The 16,186-nt window shown below is 26.9% G+C and overlaps 1 protein-coding gene across 1 annotated transcript in view; it reads right to left on the bottom strand.

The window, feature by feature from the left end:
- Window positions 1–14,967, bottom strand: part of LOC100211138 (potassium voltage-gated channel protein Shaw) — a 31,794-nt gene extending 16,827 nt beyond the window's left edge. Inside the window, exon 1 of the mRNA XM_065801003.1 lies at window positions 14,722–14,967. The gene's annotated coding sequence lies outside the window, so the exon portion shown is untranslated. The remainder of the gene's footprint in view (window positions 1–14,721) is intronic.
- Window positions 14,968–16,186: the final 1,219 nt, after the last annotated feature.

Genomic DNA, 16,186 nt, shown 5'->3' with positions numbered 1-16,186 from the left:
AATTTAATGTTAAACTATATTGGGATTAAGGAGTTACAACTATTTATAATGCTAGACTAATAAACACATCTATGAAGTGGCGTTGCTGAGATTGGTGTCACCGGGTGCGGACCGTACCCTCCTAGTGACGCCACTGTATCTATGCGATTATATTTTTTTGGCTGATCAGTTTTAAATTTAAATTGGAAAAAATGGAGGAGTTATAGTGGAAAATTCTCGGATTGAAGTTTTAGTTTTATCGATATTCAAAGAGAGTTTATTTGCTATAGAACACTCATTAATCTTTTAGTAACAGTATCATAAGCTTTTGTCATGATCTTTTGCAAAATCGATTATTTCATATTCCATGGAATGTCTTTTTTAAAAATTAAACCTTTTATAATAAAAAATAATATTAAAATGATATTAAAAAGTCATTGCTGCTTATTATGTATGGGAAATGTTATGGTTAGTTGTACTTGGATAAGAAAGACGCGTTATTTAAGATATATGTAATACTGGAAACTACTTTTACAACGTTAGTTTAATTGTTATTTAATTTTAGCTTATTTAACATTTTCCCACGTTCAAATGTGAAATTTTTTAGCTCATTCATGATGGATTCTGATTTTTTCTGATTTTTTGCAAAAAGTTTGAATGTTATTGTAGTGAAACACACTGATTGTAGATTTAAAATCTACCTAAATTATTATCTATTTTGTTACTTAGAAATTATTTATTAGTTAACCATAATAAGGATAATAAGAGCCTCCATAGAGATGGACAAAACAGAGGCGCATTTTGCATTTTTTTAGTTTTTGAAATAGCTAGCTTCCAGATATGGAGCTAACTCCAAACTTTTATAAATAAATTATAAATCATAAAAAGTTTGACGCTCACTCAATTTGAGGGTGCTACAAATTTTATATGGCTATATATTTTAAAAGCTAAGAGACTATCGTATGATATTTAAAACTTATCAATAAATACTAATTTAGTTGAGAATAGCATAAAAATTATTTTATTAACTTATTGCTCTCACGTTTGAAGCAGGAGGGAGATAAAGATTTGGGGCCTTATTTAATCTGAGACTTCGATCTTTACAATTTTTCGAAAAGCATCCTTATTTGAAATAATTATAAACATAAATGTTTGAAGTTTAGTCAGAACTAAAAATCTAATCCTCCAGAAAATGCAAATTCCGCCCCTGGGATAAAAAAAAAAGTTCAAACAGATTTGAGATTAAAAGAGAAGGGATTATGCATTGTTAACTTTATTAAAGTACATATATTTCACTTAACGTTAAACAGAAAAAATATATGATATAAAAAATTAACCTAATTTTACTCTTTTTTTATTTCCATAATAATTTTTTTATTTCCATAATAAAAATACGCACGACATATATATACATACTTACATATATACACCATATATATATATATATATATATATATATATATATATATATATATATATATATATATATATATATATATATATATATATATATATAAATATATATATATATATATATATATATTTATATATATATATATATATATATATATATACTTACATATATACACCATATGTATATATATACATATGTGTGTGTGTGTGTGTGTGTGTGTGTGTGTGTGTGTGTGTGTGTGTGTGTGTGTGTGTGTGTGTGTGTGTAAGTATGTATATATATGTCGTGCGTATTTTTATTATAAAAATACACTAAGTAAAGAGGAAAATTAGGTTAATTTTTTATGTAGTATGTATGTATAATATATACTTACATATATATACATACTTACATATATATACATACTTACAAATATAAACATACTTACATATATAAACATACTTACATATATATACATACTTACGTATATATACATACATACGTATATATACATGCATACATATATGTAATAACAATTTACTTCAAGCATTTTAACTTCAAGTTCTTAGCATCTTCTGTGTAGTTTTGTTTTCTCAGAAACTTTTAAAATAACTCAACCAAAATCACTGCATTTCTTACAATTATAGAGAATGGCTCAATATACCTTTCAGTGATTAAAATATCAATGAACTTATCAATATCTTTATATAAACCATTGCTTTCTTTTTATACTGATGCATCACCAGCTTCCGAAAGTTTTTTGTCATTCCCCAAAAAAAATTTTTTTTGGCTTTCATATCCTCTAGTTTTTTTTGGCTTTCATATCCTCTAGTTTTTACTATTAACTTAATCTTTATTTTATACTTTTTCTAAATTTTAAAAGAAACATTCAAAATTAACTGTATTGAAATCCACAAATAATGATAGTTGTTTTGATTCGTCTTTAATCTGCTTCGGAGTATTCTGTTTTATGTTAACCAGCTGGTTACATTTTTTACAGTTAGCGCTCGCGTTATTTGAGTAAAAAAGCAGAGCTGTAGTGCGAGAACAGCTTTTTTTTGTATACTGTTTTCTACTGTAAAATAAAATTGCCAATTTTTTGTACTTAACAAGCAGTGGCGTAACTAGGGTATGGCAGGCATGGTACGTGCAATTGTCGCCAATTGAAGGGGGCGGGAAAAAGCGAAACCAAAAAAAAAAATGCTTTTTTATAAATATGAATATGTGGATTAAAGACTGCATACGAAAAAGAAATATCTAAACTCCTAAACATCTAAAGACGCTTGTTAGAGGTAAAATGAGTGGAAAAAATAGAAAAATTTTTAAGAAGTTTTACAAAAATCAAGCACAAACGCGACTTCTTTAGAATGTTCTGAAAATTCTGCAAATTCTAAATAATTAGAAGATGCTGGATTAAGTTCAATCAAAAATAAGTTCGACACAATATCTAATTACGTAGAAAAGATATTTATAATTATATTGACAAGGTCTTTAGGGAAGTCAGGTTATAGAAAGTCTGCTACTTCTGAAGAATTAAAAGTTAGGGTTGACAAAGAAATAAATATTGATGACCTTAAAGTATCTAAAATCTTGATGTCCAAAGACGCAGAAAATATAAAAAATCTCATATCTAGAGCAATTGAAGAATGCCACATCGGTCTTCTTAAATTTAGAAAAGGCTATTGTAACTGATGCGTTGAGAATTGAAGAAATAAAACTCGGTTCAAAGTACTTTCAAAACAACAAGGTTTTTTTTTTTGCTCGCTAAATTGTTCTATAAACAAAACTTGTTTCAAAGATAAATTAAGAAATGATCTTGAAGAGCAAGTGATGCCTTTATGGTTAGTTTATTCACTTTCCAAAAAGTCTTCATTTTGAATTTGCTGTCTTTTTTTATATATGATATTTTGAAAAGACTTTCACATTACATCAAATACCTTGCGATGAAAATTTGGCTTTGCGTGGCCACAAAGAACCACTTCAGTCTGAATTTTAATACAGGAAATTTGATTGGTTGTTGAAACTAATTTTTAATTTTGTTCTTGTAATAAAAGAATACAAAAGATTTGCGGAGAGCAACCATGGATTCACTTTATATCTTTCATCGAAAATTCAGAACGAGTTTATTCACATCATGGCATCCACGAGTTTATTCACATCATGGAATAATGTTTGACTCGACTCCTTATCAAGCTAATTGTGATCAAATCTCTGAGGTAGTAAGATATGTTGACATAATTTTTAAGGAAAAGACTGTTTAGATTAAAAATCATTTTTTGATTTTATGCAAATAAGCGATAAGGACGTTGCAAGCTTGATTCGAGAAATATTGAGATTATATATATATAGCAGTTAGATGATGACAATATGAATTTATAAGATTGTAGATTACTGTGTTTTGATAATGCTGCTGTTATCCCTGGACACAAAACTGATGCTTATTAAAGAATCCTGAAAAAAAAACATGAAAATATTAGTGAATTGTGATAATCATTCACTTAATTTAGTAGGCGTGCATGCATCCAAAGAAAAAGTAATGATAACAAACTTTTTTGAAACTATCGATGCACTATACTTCTTCTTCTTCTCTCGTTCATCCCAGCTCTCGGAAGAGCTCCAAGCTGTTTTACCTGTGGCTTTTAGGTCTGACTCCGCTACCAGGTGGGGCGCAAAAATGGAATCTATAAAACCTGCCTTCAAATATCAGGAGGAAATAGTGGAAGTTTTACGGAACATAATGGACAATGAAAGCACGACTAGTAAAACCAAAAGCGACGCAAAGCAACTGTATGACCGAATATTAATATATAATTTTATAACGTTCAAAAAAGGTTTCAGGGTCCTAAAATGAACTTACATGATGCAGCATTAGATTCAAAAGCTTTCCAAAGTTATTTTCATTTTGAATAAGAAATGTTAGCTAGTGACTCACTGAAAAAAGGAATTCGAGTTTGCAATGAACGAGACATTGAATTTGAAAGACGTCAAAAAAGAAAGAAAAGAATAAATGGTGAAATATCGAGAGATGCTGGTTTATCAGTTAAAGAAGAAATAAAATAAGTTATGGTAGGAACTGTCAACCGTCTATTGAATAAATTGAAAAGTAGAAGCGTTGATTTGCAAGAAATTAATGAAAAATTTGGATTTCTTTTTGATATGGAAGTGTTGTGTTTTGAAACCAAAACAAGCTACCTGAAAAAGAGTAGTGAAAGTTTGGGGAAGCCTACAATTGTGATGTGGATCAGCAAGAATTATATGAAAAAGTTTTGGATTTTAAAACGCTGCTAACAAACCGTGGCGAAAAAAATTCAAACCCAGAACAATTGCTCCATTTTATAGTTCAGTATGGAGATGAAATCGTTTTTCCGATTTGCGTATAGCATTGCAAACATTGCTGGCAATAGCAGTTTCTATTGTCAGTTGCAAAACATCATTTAGTAAATTAAATTTGATATTTTCATATTAGAGAACCTCGATGGGACAAAGTCGATTATGTGATCTTGCTTTGAGGAGCATAAAACAAGATATGACTGATGAATTTGACTTTGATAAAATAGATAAACAATTTGGGTCAACTAAAGCAAGAAAAATAAAATTTTAATAAAATGATAATACAATTGTGCTTTTTTGCCCAATTTTAAAGTAGTTATTCAGAAAAACAAATGAATGCAACTTATCGTTGGAAGGGGTGCACGCTTGGTGTTTACCATGGGCACCATTTAGCTTACGTACGCCGCTGTTAACAAGCATTTTAAAACTTGATTTATGTTGATTTTTAAGTAGTAATATTAGAACATGTAGTATTCTGTTCCCAGTTAATCGAACTTAAACGGGCGATAAGAATTTGCTTTCAAAATTGCTTAAAAGCAAGAACTGCGTATCCAAAAAATTATTTGGATACGATGAAAAGATAACCAAACAGCTCTGTTTACTATTCAAGTTGAATTTAAACAAACTTAAAAACAGCTACTGAGATTATTAAGAAAACAGCACTTTCATTCTAAAGAATTTAAACTCGCTAATGAATTGCGAGTGGAGTTTATCAAGTATGTTATATTTATTGAGTATGTTATATTTATCAAGTATGTTATATTTATTGAGTATGTTATATTTATCAAGTTAAAGGATGAGACTATGATAGTCTGCATAAGAATAGCCGAAAAGTATTTTATGATTTATTATAAAATGATAAAATAAATCAATAAAAATAAATAATAAAATATTTATTATATAAAATAAATACTATAATTATTTTACTATAAATAATTTCATTTAATAAACTTATGAAGAGTCAGCATTATTTATCAAGCTTAGATACATTCTAATTCTCTTGACCATTCTAAAAAGTCATATTAAATCATGTTTCCTTATAGTTTGACAATAGTATGAGACGTTTTAACATTGGAAAATTCGGACCACTGGTAGGAATTTTAAAAATTGCTTTGGAACAACAGTGTTGTTATTTGCAAACTTTGTCGGTTATTTATATTACAATTTCATTAAAATAAGTCCGAAAATATCTGAGGAGATAATCCCTGCTTTTTTTAAACATAAACTATAAAACTTGGTTTTATTTAGTTCATGCACATAAAAGAATGAAAGAAAAAAGTATTAAAGCTCCAAGCACACGTAAAGTTCCGTCAGCTCAAAATAATATTCTGCACGCATGTTTTTGTTTTCGTTTCTAGAAATAAAATATTTAAAAATTTAGTATTTAAAAAAGTTTATACAACGTTGCGATTTTTTTTTAAAGTTTTGTTTCAATACAACAGTTAAATCATGTTAACTTAAACTTTTTAAGGATCAAAGGAAAACGGTGTGGCTAAACGAATGTTCTTTTAAGCCAAGTAAAATATTTGTTACTGCTCTCATGAGGCTCAAGAAAACAATGTTAGATAAAAAAAAGTTAGTGTTTAAATTACCACGATTTACTGACAGAACTTTTTGTTCATATTGGTATTGATTGTTGAAAATATGAAGAGTTAAAAAGAATTTTGACGATTGAGACAATATAAGAGTTTGATAATTATTACATGCGATTGAGATTATAAACATGCGATTGAGATTATAAACATGCGATTGAGATTATAAACATGCGATTGAGATTATAAACAACTAAGCTCTTTATAATCTCAATTTTCCATTTATAAGTTGTTGGAAAAATTCTAATAAATTTTTCTAACGAATCAAGTAACCAACGGTTGTGAGTTTTTTTAAAAAAAACTAACTCATTTGTTAATTTTTATTTTTTATATACGCTATGTACGTTTTTTACCCCATTTAATAGGTCGATAATTTATTAGGCCAATAATTTATTAGGCCAATAATTTATTAGGCCGATTATTTATGAGGGCGATAATTTATTAGACCGATAGTTTATAGTTTATGAAAAAGTAGATTTGTTTAAAGGTTGTATTTAATAATTAGGTTATGAAGGTATAAAAAATATAGAGTAGCAAAGAGCAACCTCTTTTACCACCACTACTCATTTTTCAACAATCATGTCACTCAGGTGCTTTTGTCCCTTATTTTTTTTTTAGTCAATTTTGTTAGTTCTATAGTTCTATAGTAATATTTGTTTTTTTTTTAGTTTTGGTTAGCTCTATTGTTAGTATGTTATAAGTAATAGAAGTTAAACAATTTTAAATTTAGTCGTGCTGTGAGAGAATTCATTCATGCGTCGTGCTGTGAGAGAATTCATTCATGCTAAGATAGAGTGAATTCTTTACTGTAGAGAAAGAAAAAATATACAACTTATTTGTGCAAAGTGAGAAGAAAAAAGGATTCGTTCGTGCACATAGAGATAACTTGTTTATACAAAGTAGAGAGAAAAATAATTTATGCAGAAAGAAAAAGAAATTTGGATTTATAATAAAAGTAACCTACAAAATATCACTGACTGTTATTTTAGATATATACCTAGCAAATAAACAATATATTACAATTTTCAACTACAAAATATTAGATAAACGAAAAACCGAGTCACGCTATTCATTTAACAAAAAATTATGCAATAAAAAAGTTATGAAAAATTTAGTTAAATTTATATTATAAATTTAGTTAAACTATTTATGTAATGTTTTATTATACATAATTATACGCGCTCAACCATAATTTGCGAATCCTTTTCTTAATTATGCGCACACACAAAAAAACAACAACTGAAAAAACAGTTAAATTTAAAAATAAAAATAAAAACTCAGCTTTTTGTTGACTTGGAGAAGATAAAAGTGAAATACTTTATTTTACAAATTTATTTTAATAATATCTCGTTTGCAATAAATGTTTTGTGAAATTGCAACTTATTTTTATTATTTATTCATAAATGTCAATATTTTTAAGATAAATTTCCTTTTTTTTTTCTTTCTTAAAAAACAAAATGGTGGTTCTTATTAAAAAAAAATAGTCGTATGCTAATTGATATATGCTGATAAATGTAACTATTTCTTAAATAAAAAATTTTCCTCCACGAACTTACCTAACAGATGCCTAGACATCGCCTTATACACACTTATTCTTTGGTTCACTCATAGCTGCAATAGCCAACGCGAGCCTAATTAAGTTACGAATTAGTATAAACTAATTACAATTACGTTAAACATCTTTGATTTTCGAGAAATTCTGCTTTATAAAAAGCCAATATTTTTAGAAATTTTTCATTTAAAAAAAATCTATATAATCTTATATAATTACAAATTCTCTCAGAAATAATACCCGCCAAAATATATGATTTTTTTGTCGAAATAATTTATAATAGTATATTTAATATAATAATATTTTTAGATAATGCATTACACTTACTGTTGTTTTTAATCTTAACTTTAAATAATTATTGTAAATGAAAATAAATAAAGAAGTATTAAAATATAAAAAAAACTTTTCAATTTTTCTTAGATGGCAACACTGGAACTTGAAAAAGATCTGGACATTTTTTTATTATTTTTATTTTTTATTTTTTAGGAAATTATAAAATTTCCAATATCTAAATTAAGTAAAGGTTAATCATGCAATTTATTAATAAGATACAAGTACCACGGCAATTATTAATTCCCAGGTCTTAAACTATGAATCCTTTGAGGACCTTAAGAATCGAACTAATTAATCAATCAAGTTGCTTTATTTAATTTAAAATTTGAAAGATTAGTCAAATAACTTTATTATTTCAAAGAACAAACGTATTAATGTAAAAAAAAATATTTTGAAAAAATTTTCAATGCATAGTTAGACGTTTTCGTGGACGTAGACGTATGCATATAATAATGGGTGTGACAAATATGTTTGTCGATCCTTAATGGATCAAACGCCATGTGTCGCATTTACCTAAAAATTCCGCATTTATCATAATGATGCAATTTGATTATAAATATGTTTTTGGTTACCCTGTCTTTTATTATATTTTTTAAAAAATAGTATTACTAATATTAGTTACTAATAGTATTATTTTATAATTATTATTTTAGTAGTATTATTTTATTAAATTCTGATAAATTTTAAATGAAAAAAAAGATATTTTTGAGTTTTTATTTTCGACTTCCGTCTTATTTATCAGACAACGACTTGGATCCGCCAATAACTTAATTAATGTGAGATATCTTACCACCCACGCACCTTTTGAGATATAAATCTTTAGAGAACTAAAACCAATAGTACTTCAAATTTTCTTCAAATTTAAGTTATTAAGTTTAAGTTATTAATTTTTAATTTTATTTATTTATTATTATTTTTTTTTTACTGATTGCTTTCTTAAATTCACTCCACTCAAATTATTCGGATGGTGACTTTAGTTATGATTTAACAACGTGATAAAGATTGATAAATTAATATTTTACATATGCTAATGCGAAGCCAACCACATGTGCTTGTTTAGCAAACTAATGCAAGAATGCAGTTAACATAACCGTTAACCTAATGCAGTTACGCTAAATAAAGAAAAATATTGTTGGCCTAATAGCTTATTGATTGATGTTGAACTAAAATTGGCAAAAACAGTTGGTTTAACAGCACTAGGGTAAATACGCAAAAATCGGTCGGTTTTACGATACTAGAGTAAGTAAGCAAAAAAAACCATAGGTTCAGCGATACTAGGTTAAGTATATTTTACAACGATTTAAAAATGGTCTTCAAATCAGTAAACAATCAGTTCAATAATTTTTTTTTTTCCAAATTGGCTTAAAAAATAAGAAATTTGTGATTATAGAAGTTAAAGCTGCCACTAAGTTTTTTTAGAACCCCAATAAAAAAATAAATAACCTATATATTTATTAAATATTAGAAAAACTGTTACAAAAATTTCAGCGATATTTGTAATAAACCTAAGTAAACGCAAACAATTTATTGTACTTTGGTCTTACTGCATAAGAATCCCAACAAATTCTTTTGCTTCGTATTTCTTCAGCTTAACGTCTTCTTTCGGTATAAAAAATCAAAACGAGTCGTACTACATATTGAATACAAACCTAACAACCATCATTGTTTTCAAAAAAAAAAGAAATTAAAAAAGAAGAAAAACATTTAAAATAGTTTGGATTTGAATCAAGTTAAACACCAAAGCTAATCTTGTTAACAATCAAATCGTTTTCATCAGACCATATAGGTTTCTTGTTATTGATTTGATTCAATAAAGAACATTTTTGATATTTTTTTTCTCTTAAATCAATATAACGCCTGAAACATTTTGTTAATTAAAATCTATTAATAATATATGGATAAAAATCTCTTTCAACGAAGTTTTTATATACATTTTGTTTCCAACGAGTTCACACTTTTAAATTGCTCTTCAAAGAGATTCAATAATCGATCAGTCTTTTTAAATGTATCAAAATTAGATCGTCTCGATGTTTGATATCTACTTTTTAAATAAAGTCAATGACGTCATTGTATCATTTTCACGATTTTCACGATTAAATAGAATAAACAAGAATTATTTATATTATTAAAAAATGTAGGAATTCTTTAAAAATTCAGTCAGAGTTTGTAATAGCTCAAGTAATCAGGTTTAAATTAATTGAGATAAAATAAATTTAAGGGATAAAGTAAAGAAAAACCTTTTTTCTTTACTTTATTTATTGCATTTTGTATTTTTATCATTAAAATTAGTGTCAAAATAACTTAAAAGTAACTGTTTCCATTGCCAATTTTATTTACCCTCAACAAAATGTATAACAATTTCAAAATTTTATTATACTTAAGAAAAAGAGAGCGACCAAAACAAAAATTTTTCTTTTAAATATAAAAGCTTTCTTTAACCAACAAGTTTTTTAGGTTAATAATAAGTTGCGTTTAAAAATCTACTTGGAGTCAAAATATATCTGAGTTGTAAATTGGAACAAAATCAAACTTGGCAAAGCGCTCTTATTGTAAGCAAGAACAAGTGTTCAATCCTCACCACATTACCATTTTTACAACAACGGTTCCATTTTAAACATTTTTTCTGCGTAAAACCGGTTTTTGTAATAGCAGTTATAAAAAAAAGTACCCTTTTCGTCTGCAGTGGCCATGTCGGATTTGGATAGAGCACGTTTTATTATTTTCATTAATTACTTTTGCCGTAAAAATACAGTGGAAAAAAAAAAAAATAATGTTTTTATTGTCGAACATTATTTCACTTTCATTTTAAAGAACAGACATCAAAATTAATTATGATCTGTCAATAAAAAACGTACAATCTGCACAACTTAGTTTTCCACACCCAATTTATTTAAAAGAAAAATTACATTACTATCATATATAGCACTATCCTATTCTTTATTTTTATTCTTTATCCTATTCTATGAAAAACCTTAAACAAAAATTACATTACTTGCACAATAAAAAGTCTCTATCGTGACAGAAACATCTAAAAGCGATAATTTATCAAAAAATTCACATACTGTAATAAGTTTAATAACTTATTACATAATTATGTTAATTATGATAATTATGTTTTTTTCAATTCTTGCAATTATTCAGATGCTTGCAAATCATTTATTTCGTTTTGTGAAAACTTTTGAATTAATTTCCTTGTCATCTTGTTTGCTAAGTTTGTAAAGATGGAAACAGGGTGCTAATAGTTATGTTTGAGAAGATGGAAACAGACAGCTAAAAGTTATATTTGTAAAGATGGAAACATGGCAGCTAATAGTTAATAACATGTATTACTAACGCTAAAGTCAAGCACTTAACACTTTATTTTTTGCATTAAAACCATGTATTCAGTATATCAACTTAGTTTCTAGATGTTCTTTAAGCTATTCGTGTTCTAAATGAATTCTTTTACTTTCTTCTCTCTTTTCTTTTCCCGTCTTTTTTTTCTTCTTTTACTCAATATTCTGCTCGAAATTATTTATGAGCTTTTACAAACAACACGAGGTGTCCATTTTACAAACAGCACGAGGTGTCCATTTTACAAACAACACGAAGTGTCCATTTTAAACCTCTATCTCAATCATTGTTTTAAGTCTCAACCTAAATTAAAAATGCATCTCCTCAAAACCTTTCAAACGCATTAATTTCTTTTCATTTTCATCGGTATTTTTGCTGTTTAAAAAAAGTATACTAACCCCATATAACGAGTTATAAATAAAGTTATATATAATAAATAATAACAAGTGATATTATATATCTTATATTAATTTTCACAATTTTTCACAATTCGAATGAATTTTGAAACCTTTCAGTAAACTCTCTCTGTAAATCAAATAAAAAACATTTCTTATTTTGAAATATTTTTGACTAAAAATGGTTATTAAACTATTGAACACTCTCCAAGTTTTAAATGTTTTAATTTTTCTAATAAAACTTTGTGGAAACTAATATCTACTGTTTAATAACAAGCATGACAACAAAGAGCAAGAAGAAAAAAGCGGTATTCTACTTCACTAAAAAAATTCAATAAAAATTATAAATATATTATCAGAAAATCATTTTAATAGCAAACAAAATCTCAAAAACTTTGGAAACCATGTGCAAAACGAGGCATTAAAAGTGTATTTAAAAATATTTTTCATATATTTATTAGCAGAGTTGTTAGTCCTTGGTCTTAGTCTTGGCCTTGCATTAAGGCCAAAAATTAAAACCTTGGTCTTGGGTTGGCCTTAAAACTATTGGCCTTGGGCTTGATCTTGACTTTGAACATTTTGGCCTTGGCTTTGGCTTTGGCCTTGGCCTTCCACGTTTTCTTTATGAATTCAGAACTTTCTATCGTGTTTGCATTTTAAAAATTTTACTACAGTTATTTTCCTCTACAATAGTTATTTTTGTTTACATGTATGCTTTAGAACCTAATTTTGTATTTTATGTTACGGTTTAAATTGCCGTTTTTGACTAGCCATTTCTAAGCAGTAATTAATGAGATGATTGGTTAATGGGAAATTATTACATTTTTACATCGTCACAAGTCATAAAATTGTTACATCTTTACATCGTTCGCAAGTCATAAAATTGTTCTAACGTTTTTTATTAGTTAAAACATTTTACAATTTAAAAAAAGATTTAAACACGTGGATTTTTCCTAAAATTAAAAACAGAATTTTAAAGGTTTTTTGAATTAAAGTAGTTTTTATTATATTTAAATTTTAATTTACTATAAAGTATTTTCTTTTATTTATACTGCTTTTATTCAATCTAAATCTGTTTAAAAAAAGCTGTTATAATGCATTTTTAACAGCGTTTTTTAAATAATTTAATTAATAAAATCCAACTTTTAACGAGTGACGGATCCAGGAATTTTTAGTGAAAATGGGGGGGGGGGGGGATAAATGTTGAAATATTTTTCTTTTTTATCACATTTGCGTCTCCTAAAAAAAAAAGGCACTCGATTTCTTAAATATTTTATGGATCCATCATTATAAATATTTTAGTTATCCTTTGATAGTAGGCCACCGAACTATTAAAGATTTGCTCAAGAACACCAGCAACCACATAGACATCTACTAAAATTGTGTTACACCTCAGATTCAAAAGCCCTTAACCGAAAAAAATAATAATAATAAAATTATGTTTTACAAACTAGATATTTTTGACAAACTTGAACGAATAAATCACTAGAATTTAATCAAAAAGATTTTTTGTTAAAAAAACTGTACACAATGAAAAAATATTGAAAAATTAGAAATCTATATTTGACAAGTATTTCTGTGTCTCTGCAACGTCAGCTCCTGTCTTATCAGAGTGGATTGACGATGTGCCCTCATAAAGCTCGTTTGTCTAATTCGTTACTTGAAACTTTGATTTTTCTTAAATGTAGTAAAGACTTATAGGCATTATATTGATAGTAATGCTTATGACTTATAGTTAATGCTTACAACTAATATTAACATTAAATTAAAAGATGTTAATATTAGTTGTTAGCATCAAGAACAAAAAAACATAATTCTTTATTTTTATGTATTTTAAAGTTTTAATCTTTTATTTTTATGTATTTGTTTTTTTTTTGGTTTTTATATGTATCTCCAAATAAATTTTCTTATTGACTTGGTCAAATTCTGCGCATAATCTTGGTCTAATTTCATATTATGTGGTTTTATTGTCACAGCATTTGCTACCTGCAGTCTTAATTATAATTGGCCTTAGTTAATGTCTGCGTAGACCTAGGCCTTAAAACTTTGAGCCTTGGTCTTGGCCTTGGCCTTGGCCTTGGCCTTTGAACATGTGGCGTTGGCCTTGCTATTTTTAGCCTTTTTAACAACTCTGCTTATTAATTATTGAAACATAGCGTAAGCAAGTAATTCTTTACCTTCATTATGATGAGAAGTAATTTGATGTTTCACTAAATACTTGTTCTACCTGGAATAGGAATAAAGATAAAATCTTTGACGTCCATTATCAAGAAATTTATCAAAACGTGTGAAGATTGATTCATTAAGTCAATAAAACCATATTAAAATGGCTTAAAAGAATGAAAACTGAATACTCCGACTAGTGATTTAAAAAAGAGATTGTAGATGTTAGTAATCAAATCCTCTACGATGTAAAAATTTTCGCAAAAAGTAAAAAGAGAACAATTTAGGTTTTAAAACAGCTGTGTTTATGCAAAAAAAATCAGGGAGTTCCATTCCAGACCAAGCTCTTGTGAACGTCTTTGAGAAACACCACAAGAGACAGTGGAGAAGAAAATAAATAAACATAATGATTCTTTTTGTGGTTTAGACTATATAAAAGACAATCTACAAATAATACTTTTGTTTGCTGGTGCAAAAATTTAAAACATGTTATGTATCAAAATAAGATATATATCATAGTATATATCATAATAGAAAGCTTGTTTGTCTATTTTATCTTCTTTTTGTTACTTTAACAAAATAATAGTTTAAAAAGAATAAAAAAAAATTATAATAATAATAAAAATAAAAATAACAAAGTATTTATAGTACTTGTAACTTTGCCACAAAGGTATCTTAAAGACGTCTACAGGGCGTTGATTTCTCATCCGCGTGATTGCTGGTTTCAGACCTTCTCTAGCCACTCTAGAGACTTTTTTTTCAGAGGTTCTGAGAGCGACTTCTCTGCCGGGTGTGAACTAAAAGTCTAAATGTCGTCTACTCAAGACGTCTTTTTTTTTGAAAAGTTTTATAAAAGTACAATCATTTACAATTTGAATATTTACTAAAACATAAATTACATATAATTAGACAGGTTTACAAAAGTAAATAAAATATAATTAGAGTAAAACAAAATTAAAATCGCAAAATAAATTTTGAAAACCAGCAACTAATAGAAGTGTTCAAAAGCTATAGGAAATAAACAATAATTAAAAAACATAAGTTAATTGATTATGGGAAATCGTGCAAAACACAAATAGTTTTAATGTCGACCTTTTAAACTTCAAGCCATATTTTCTGTTCTGAATTTTTTATCATGGCATAACTGAAATTACTCTAGCAGAATATTGGGTCAATATCAATAAAAAATATAATATATCGATAGTATTAGTATATAACTTATAACACTTATATATAACTCATAACACTTAAGTAACTTTAATTTTTGGTCCTTATACTTGTTTTAACATGCTTTTAACAAATATGTACATTTGTTGACGATATTCAGAATTTAAATATATTTTGCAGTAATTGTATTGGCTAAAAAAAGTATAAAATACAATAGTATCAACAAGGATATTGTTTTCGGGCTTCTGATGCAATAGAGATATTTTTTAAGTAACTTAGAAAGATCTAAGTTACTTAAAAAATAGTTCAATACCAAATATTCATTAAACATTCAATATATATTCAAATCATTCATTAAATAGTTTTTTTTTTAATTAAAATCTTTATCGAGACAAGATAAAAATGAAAAAAAGTGAATTTTTAGTTTAAAAATAAAAGTCATTTTTTATGCAATATAATCTAAAAGAATAAATTTTTTTAATGGAACTTTTTTTTTACTCTTTAACTTCGCTTGGTAACAGATTGAAAAAAGTTTTTTGAAAAAAGTTCAATCTGCTACTAATCTTTGATTTTATTATAATATTAGGAATGTTAAATTCTTGGACAACCCCTAAAAAAAGTATATAACACATTTAGGAGATTTGGTTTTTTGGTTTTTTAAATTTTTGCTTTTTTTTTGACTCCCCCTAATTGCGATTGGCATAGTTTTTAATTAGTAATTATTTTTAATATGTTAACACGGTTTTCAAAATGAATATTTATATAGCATAAACTATTGGTTGAATTTTTAAGAAAGGAAGTTAAGTGGATGCTAGTTCGATGACAAGATAGAGAAATGTGATAAATTTCTTGTTGTGTTTATTGCGAACTAACCAGTCTAAAGAGAAAAACGGTCCGAAAAGGAAGAAGAAAGAATGTAAATCGGAGAACTTAGATCGTAAAATAAAGA

Source organism: Hydra vulgaris, chromosome 07, assembly GCF_038396675.1.
Source record: "Hydra vulgaris chromosome 07, alternate assembly HydraT2T_AEP".
NCBI lineage: Eukaryota > Metazoa > Cnidaria > Hydrozoa > Anthoathecata > Hydridae > Hydra > Hydra vulgaris.
The sequence above is the reverse complement of the archived record's forward strand: the minus strand, read 5'-3'. Positions and strand labels throughout refer to the sequence as shown.